We start from the raw sequence: 9249 nt of genomic DNA on the forward strand, positions 1-9249 counted from the left end.
TTTACAGTGCTTAACAAACTGGCAGCAAAAGGAACATGGTGATAAAAAGACAGCAATAGTGAGGGAAAGTTAAAAAAAAAAAATTTTTAATGACAATACAATGAGTGAGAAAGTCTATATGCTGGGTAAGAATGTACATAAAGTAAGCTGATTTCAAATAGGCAATTCAAAATTAAAAAAAAGGAAATCCGCACTCTCAAAAAGATATCTTGATTGATTTATTTAACATGTTTCAAATAAAAAAAAAAGACTATACAATAAAATAAGATAAGTAAAATTATGATAAGGCCTTTTTGTCCAAACGGGCCTTAAGAAGTGATTTAAATAATACATATGCAACATATAACAGATGAGAGGAATGTGATCATATGAAGAAAAACAACAGACGCCTTGTGAAGCACACATGACCATTCAGTCCAAGCCTGCGCCTAGTTGACCTCTGACCCCCAGCAGGCCGGAGCGGTGACATCACAGAGAGCCGGAAGGGCTTCTGGAGCGTCGCTGCATCAGTCCTGCACAACGCTCCCTACTGTCTGACACACACAACACACACACACACACACACAGACAGAGAGTAAAGAGACTGAAGCTGCTGTGTGTGCTCTGCAGGTCGATAAGCCATGGACGGCGCCGCGGTCGACGCCGGCAACGCCAGGAGTCAGAGGACGTTCAGGAAGTCCTCGTCTGAATTCGGGTAGGTGGTGGAAAAAAAACCACACAGCAGCTTGTTTTTTAACCAGCAGATCAGCAGAATTCAAAAGTATACAGGAGTCATTTGAAAATCAGGGGTGTGAGATTCTTTTGCTCTTTCACAGTTAAACACACTACTCCCTTCACTCCTAATGAAGACTCACTCTTCCATACATTATTTACTGTATTTTGAGTTGTGCTTGATCACATCTGAATCTGTGCCATCTCCAGTTTATCAGATAAACACAGGCAAGATCCATGAAACATGCAAGAATAATAAAGAAATAGTGTAACTTCTACCACAGCATTCATAATCAGAGGTGGGGTTTAATGAACCTAGTTGAGACTATTTTGTTGTCGACACCAAACAATCTCCATTACAACCCACTTACACACTCTGGCTAATGTAGTATGCATTAATACTAACCACAGGCTAGTAGGCTGATAAAATTGTGTTTATCTCATATTGATGCAAAATGAGAGCAAAATCACAAATTTTAAGATACGAGGGCAGATATTGTGGACTCTACTCTGCTGTCTTCACTGGAGAAATACTGACAAATCTGAAAATGAATGAGACTTGGTTAGACTCTTCTATTCCCACACAGACATACTGACTGCTTTGTAAATAAAAGAGATTTAATCTGACTTTACTTTTGACGAAATTAGTACATTTCTCCATCCTGTGTTTTCCAGGACCCATGCGGACCAACAGAAGAAAAAAAATACCATCAACCAGGTAAATAATATTCTGGTTTCAGGGCTTATTAGCCCCTTTTCCACTGAAGGCCAAAAGCCCAAGAACTTTGGCCCAGGAACTCTAGCCTGGAACTTAAGCACTGGGCTAAACTTGTTAAAAAGTGTTTCCACTGACCAACCTGGTCCCTGCGTAACCATGACAACTAACTTACACAACTGCTTGTCATCAAACATGGCAGACAACGCTGCTGTCAAATGTACCGTATAATCGTTAACATTAGTTTTAATTACTTTGTGGCAAGTTTTAAAAAAGAAGACGGTTGCAGGATGAGGCTAACATCATTCACATAAAAAAACAAAGTGTCATCGCTGGGCGGTGATTCCTACTGAAGGCGTTAAAGTAAAGAAAAACTGCCTTGCCTGCGTAAGCAAAGGCATTTTTTTCCCCTTTAACATTAGTCCTTTACTACTGTGTGTGTCAAACTTGGAAAGTGAGTGATAGTAATTGCGGTATTTTCTAGACAGCTAAATAAGGCCAATGTTGGTTTTAATATACGGTCTCAGGCTAAAAAGTTGTTTCCAACTCGTAACAGTCTTATTTTTCTATGTGTAGCAAGATGTATTTTAGATATCAGCTGAAAGTAATGCAGATTTAAGAATTAACATACCTAGTTTATAACAGGTAGATTCAAATTCAAATTCAAATTCAAATTCAAATTTGCTTTATTGGCATGAATGTCACAACAACAATATTGCCAAAGCATCAAGAATCAATGAAACAAAACAATATTAACACAATATTAAGATTGATACATATTAATTATATATATACAGTATATCGATATATAGATGCTCATTAATGTAGGAATGGCTGCACTCAGTTACAGACGTTACTAAGCAACACCCCTATTTGAAACAATATAGAATGTGATGATGTATAAGCATCAGGGCTAACAGCTTTGGCCCTGAGGATCTGGAAGGCCCAAGTAGTGGGGCTTGAGTTCCTGGACTAGCCCTGTTTTGGCCCAGGCCAACCCAGTGGAAAGGGGTCAGGAACTCTGGAACTAAGTTCAAGCACCAGGTTTGGCCCTCAGTGGAAAGGGGGATATTACTTACTACTGGTTTCCATTACAGGCCAGTTCAGGTTCTGTGGCTGCAGCACTGGAGTCTAGTCTTATCTTGCAAGTCTTGGTCTGGTCATAGACTTTACTTGTCTGAGTTGAAGTCTTAATTCCTGGGTAGCTCAATGGGTAGAGCAAGGCACTAACACTGTCAGGGGTTATGGGTTCAATTCCCTGCTGCTCGATAGAGGCTTTGGGGCCACGTCACAAATCTCCGAGCAAACACAGCTGGAGCCATCAGGGGTCCGTTAGAGAATCAGCTGTGCGCAAATAATATCTAAATATAAAACAAACAGGCTAGCAAAAGAGAACTAAAGATTGTTGTGGTGGCTGTTGGTCAATTCATTAATGTTGAAGTGAATAGTACAGGTAGATTTGCTTCCATATTTTGGTTACTGTGTCACAGTAAACTGTCTCTTTAGTCCTAGTCTCTACTCCAAAACACTTTGATTTACCCATTTACCCTACACCTGGCATCAAAAATGCATCTTCAGAAGCCGGATAGAAAACTGATTACCTGCCCCTCATGATTTCACTCACAATACTCAACTCAACTCAACTCAACTTTATTTATATAGCACTTTACACACAACACAGTTGATCCAAAGTGCTTTACAACACACACAGAGGAGACAAACACAATAGAAGAGGAGAAAAGATCAGAGTGATTGATAAATAATGATGATAATAATAATAAATAGTGAAGGCACATGGTCACACAGAGCCCAAGTGACAACACAGACCTACAGAGACTCCTGGAGAAATACCTGAGCTGGTTAAGTTAAGTTAGGCACAGTTAAAAGCTAGTGAGTAGAAGTGTGTTTTAAGATGACTCTTGAAGATCTCAATAGTGGGGGAGAATCGGATGGCGGGAGGAAGAGAACTCCATAGTTTTGGGGCAGCGACCCAATACCCAAATCCCTCTTTCAGACTTCTACCTAGACTCTATGATCTGATAAAAAGTTGTGAAAGGAGCACGAACTCTGAATTTATGTGATTTACGGACACAAATTATGTGAAAATGACATTCCTCTAGAGTTGGACACAGCATTTTCAGCTAAAGGTTGGCTAACGGTTAAGTTTAGGCAACTAAAACAACTTGGTTAAGGTGAGGAAAAGGCTTTGGTCATGGTTAAATAAGAAAAACTTTACCTAAAAATTCCTGTTCATAGTCGTTTCTCCTTCATGTAACCGTTTCATGCTAAAACACAGAGTTTTAACACTTTACATGCCACCAACATGTAATTTGGTGTTAACAAGTCGTGTTCATTTCATGTATTTGTGTGAGATCAGGCTGTTTAAACCAAAGATAATGTTTTGGGAGGAGTATGGCTATGACATATTTGGCTTTAAACAGGCTAATTGTTGTTAATGTTAACATACAACTAGCCACTGCTAACGCTATCAGATGAGTTAATTAACCATAAGACAGTGATGGTTAGCTGCCCAAATACTATTGCTAGCTAGCTAACAAGCTGACATTATCTAAACACAAAATTGATCACATGTATCAGTGGTATAATAATCAGTTCTGGGTCAAAAGCAGCGCAGAAATGAACCATGTCTCTTCATACTGTTGACACAACCAAATCATAAGTTTAGAAACAGCTGTTCTCAGCCGTTGTTGCCAAGAGCTGAGGTCCTCCAATATGGCCGCCAGCGGGTATGTTAGTCACCTGGAAGCCCTCTATTGGTAGAGTATGGTGATAATACCAGTCACGGGTTTGATTCCCACTGGAGCCACCCATACTAAAACTGTTTGCGTTCATGTTCCTGTAAGGCGCTGTGGATGAACAGTTCAGCACATGGTGTCTTGGGTACGTTTGTGTTGTGTGCAGGAGCCTCCAGATGAGGAGGAGGACAAGAAGCAAAGCAAACCGGAGGATCAGATCGACAAGGAAGTCCTCCGCAGGGTGGAGGCCATGTTCCACGAGGCTGACACTGATGGAGAAGGAGGTGGGAAAGAGATATATACCTGTCTGTCTACCTGCCTGTCTACCTGTCTGCCTGCCTGTCTGCCTGTGTGACTCTCTCTCTCTCTCTCTCTCTCTCTCTCTCTCTCTCCCTCAGGATTGGACATTGATGAGTTTCGGGTGTCAATGAAGAAGATCATGGGTGACGTGGATGATGAAGAGCTTGACATCATCTTCATGAAGGTTGACACCAACTGTGATGGAACTGTGGACTTGGTGGGTCTTAGTGTGTGTGTGTGTGTGTGTGTGTGTGTGTGTTTCTGTGGTTTTGTGTGATATGTATGGTGCATCTCTCTGTCTGTCTTTACCGTTTCCTGTCTGTCTGTCTGTCTGCTTTCTTGTCTGTCAGTCTTTCTATTGTCTGTTTTCTTGCTTAAATGAATCTCTGCCTGTTTAACTTTTTCCCACTGCGTGTGCATGTGTGTGTGTTCATGTGTGTGTGTGTTCATGTGTGTGTGTGTGTGTGTGTGTGTGTGTGTTAGGGCGAGTATCTGAACTACATGCTGTTGGAGTTCAAAGAGAAAGACTCACAGCAGAAAAAGGACAGACCGCTGGTCTTCCCCAAACCACTGAGGATCATCCCTGTGTGAGTACAGAGTAAAGAGAAAGAGAAAGAGAAAACAATTCAATCAATTCATTTGACAATAATATATTAATGTAATAAAAATGGCACACATAGCGACTTTAATACAACTTAAATGAAATATGTTTGATCTTATGTGAGATTTTATGTTTCATTGTCCCAATTAAATGGTTCAAAATCAAGCAGTAGCTCATAATTCACATTTCTTGGACCTGTCTCCTCTCCTCTCCCCTCCTCTCCTCTCCTCTTCCCTCCTCTCCTCTCCTTTTCCCTTCTCTCCTCCCTCCTCTTCTCCCCTCTCATCTCCTCTCCTCTCCTCTCCTCTCCTCTCCTCTCCTCCTCCTCCTCTCCTTTCCTCCTCCAGAGATCACCATAAGCCAATTGTTCGTCTGCAGTTCCATCCATTCCAGACTCTTCAGAATGAGACTGAGGATTTGGAGGTTCCTGCTTCTGGTTCTGGTTCAGGTTCAGGTTCTGGGGGTTCGGCACCGAAGCCCAGGACCTTCCAGAGGGGTCAGTACCTCTCCATCAGCAGAGACGGCGTCCTCAACGTCTGGAGCGACGGCTTCACACTCCAACGCTCCTTCAAAGTCAGTACGCCCGCTTGAATGCAGGGTTTCATAATCAGCGATATCAGAATTACTGTATTTGCCAAATACAATAACTGTACTCAGTATTTTTCCCTCCTTCTTTCTCTCCTTTCTCTTTCTCTTCTTCTCTTCCTCTATTTATGTATTTCATTCATTCATATTCATAATATGTATGTATATGTGTGTCTGTGTCAGGGTGGTTAGTTCTGGGATTATTCATTAGTTTTTATTTGTATTAAGTTTTCCATTGTCATGGCAATTTCTGTTTAGTTTTAGTTTTCAGAGAGGCTTTTCATTTAGTTTTTATTTAGTTTCAGTATTTTTGGTAAGGCTGGTGTCTTTTAAAGGTATAATGACAGAAGTTCAGAATAGGTATTTTGTATTTGTTTGCAACTGGTATTGTGCAATATAAACAATAAATCAAAAATGTATTTACATAAAATGTTTAATTAGCGTTCAGTAAAAATAGCCATTTTTTTAACCCTGCACATAAAGTCAAAAAGGTCAAGTCAAATTTTATTTATATAGCAGAATTCATACCAGGGCAGTTCAAAGTGCTTTACAGACAAGAAACAGAGAGTTACTAATTAAAAGCATGTAAATACACAGATATATATACATATAATCATGTGCACAAAAACATACATACATACTACACACAAATACACATGCATAAACAAAATGACAAAAACTAAAAACATTACACACACACACACACACACACATATATATATATATATATATATATATATATATATATACATATATATATATATATTAGTTAGTTAGTTTTACAAGTATTCGTTTCAGTTCAGTTGAACTTTTTCTCATTTTATTTTTATTTCAGTTTCTGCCTATGTTTTTTAATGTTTGTCTATGTTTTTTGGTTTACAATAATAACCTTGGTCTGTCTGTATGTATGATGCATTCATCTTTCTGTCTGTCTGTCTCTCTGTCTGTATATAGTTGTCCCATCGGAGGAGGATCCATCCCTCCTCCTCCCGCAGCAAGAAGATCTGGGTGATCGACATGATTTGTCTCATCAACCTGCACCAGCTGGCGGTCGCCACCACCCACCCAGCCCTGGGTGGGTGAACGCTGCTGAATCACGATGGGCATTCACGTGCAAATCACTTTTCAAAAAGTAGCTGACTGCTAACATTAGCTAATGTTATGGATCAGCATGGATGTTCCCTCAATTCAGCTGCTGTAGCCTGTGATTTGAATCTTCTCAGGTCATTTGGCCCCCAGTTCTGCTCATTTCTCCATGATATTGGGGGAGAATATATGTATATTTTATGTTTTTTTCAGCCAAAGTGCAGTTGAGTTTGTCTCTGTTTCAGTCTGCTTTGCTGTCTTCTGGTTAAGGTTCCCCAACCCGATTTACCATGTAAATCAAATATGGCCGCAGTGTGAATGAAGCGAATGACTTGAGCTTTTCTATCTTCTGTCTCTCAGTTTAATTCAGTGGCTTCCTCCCTCTCTGCTCTCTGCCATCAGAATTCTATGACATCGCCACCGGTAACTGTGACATCGTCTGCTCTCTGACAGTGCTGGACAGCAGTGTGGAAGTCATGGATTACTGGTAGGTCATTGGCTAAGGACACATGATGTCACAGTGTTCCCAAATTGTTTTGAAAAGGTCGTCATTCTGTGAAGTGCAATGAGACACTGATGAATGCAGTGTGAATAAACTTGAAATTTGAAATATATGAGTGTCTGCAACATAGCTTTTAACTCTGTGTGTTTGTGTGTGTATCTATATGCACATCTGAGCATACCCGCACATATATGTACCTGCATTTGTGTGTGTGTGTGTGTGTGTGTGTGTGTGTGTGTGTGTGTGTGTGTGTGCCTCCAGGTCAGATGGTACTAAGGCAGTATTTTCCTTTGGTGACATGGATGGCAGCATATCTGTGTTCATCTCCTTCAATGTGGCAACTAATGGCCTCTTCAACGGAGGAACATGCGAACGTGGTATGTGCAGTAAAACCTAAAACTGCAGTACTCTACAGAGTAAAACCTAAAACTGCAGTACTCTACAGAGTAAAACCTAAAACTACAGTACTCTACAGAGTAAAACCTAAAACTGCAGTACTCTACAGAGTAAAACCTAAAACTACAGTACTCTACAGAGTAAAACCTAAAACTGCAGTACTCTACAGAGTAAAACCTAGAACTACAGTACTCCATTTGTTTTGTGATACACTATTGTTCTCCAAGGAGGAAGTTCACATCCACAGGGAGGTCAGAGGTCAGAGGTCAGGGGTCAGGGTTCGGAGCTGGTAGGGATTCAGTGTCTTGTTTAAAGGTCTCCTCCACCTGGTGAGCACTTGGGGTCATGGGGGGTCAAACCTTCTGGGGGTTTATTAGCCAGGTTGGAGTCAATACAAATTCAATCAATAGAAACTGTAAATAGAAATTGTGATTCATTTCATAATGATGGAGCGTTCATTCTCAACTAATTAGTGACAACCATCTGAAGCAAAATATTTTTCTGCATTTTAATTTTCAATTTTTCATTTTTTCTTTAAATTGAACGTGTTTTGGAGTGTCAGCTAAATGCCTAACTGTGTGTTTCAGGGAGCAGCTGTCCTTCTCTGTCTGCCTCCTTTCTGATGAAGAACACCTCCAAACACTTCCTCTGTTTTAAAGTGGTACGTGCTGGACTGCAGCGGACGTCCTGAACCATGACTCACCGTCCTGTAGGCAGAGCATGGATGAGTGCGACTGATCGGTTTGGTTTAGTTGCACAAAGAGGAAACATCGCTCTTACTCTCTCCATCTTCCTCTCTATCAATTCAATTCAATAAGCTTTATTGGCATGATTAGAACAATATAGCCAAAGCATTGAGATACAGTGTGTGTGTGGGTGTGTGTGTGTGTGTGCATGCGTGCCTGTGTGCGTATGTGCTAGGGTTGACACTATCTACTCTCTCTCTCTTCTCTCTCTATCTCTCTCTCATTCTCTCCATCTTCCTCTCTCTCTTTCTTGCTCTCTCTATCTTCTCTCTCTCAATTCAAATTCAAATTCTCTCTCCGTCTCTCTCTCATCTCCTCTTCCTCTCTCTCTCCCCCTCCCTCTCTCTTCCTCTCTCCCTCTCTCTCTCTCTCCTTCTCTCACTCTCTACCTTTCTCTATCTACTCTCTCTATCTCTCTCTCGTTCTCTCCATCTTCCTGTCTCTCTCTTTCTTGCTCTCTCTATCTTCTCTCTCTCAATTCAAATTCAAATTCTCTCTCCGTCTCTCTCTTTCTATCTGCCTCTCTCCATGTCTCTCTCACTCTATCTTCTCTCTCTCTCTCTCCCTCTCTCTCTCTCTCTCTCTCTCTCTCTCCCTCCCTCTCTCTCCCTCTCCCTCTCTCTCTCTCTCTGTCTCTCCCTCCCTCTCTCTCTCTTCTCTGTCTCCCCCTCCTCTCTCTCTCTCTCTCTCTCTTCCTTCTCTCTCTCCCCTCCCCTCCTCTCTCTCTCTCTCTTCCTCTCTCTCTCCCCCTCCTCTCTCTCCCCCTCCCTCTCTCTCTCTTCTCTCTCCTTCTCTCTCTTCCTCTCTCTCTCCCCCCCTCTGTCTCTCCCTCTCTCTCTCTCCCTCTCTCT

Source organism: Centroberyx gerrardi, chromosome 14 (assembly GCF_048128805.1).
Source record: "Centroberyx gerrardi isolate f3 chromosome 14, fCenGer3.hap1.cur.20231027, whole genome shotgun sequence".
NCBI lineage: Eukaryota > Metazoa > Chordata > Actinopteri > Beryciformes > Berycidae > Centroberyx > Centroberyx gerrardi.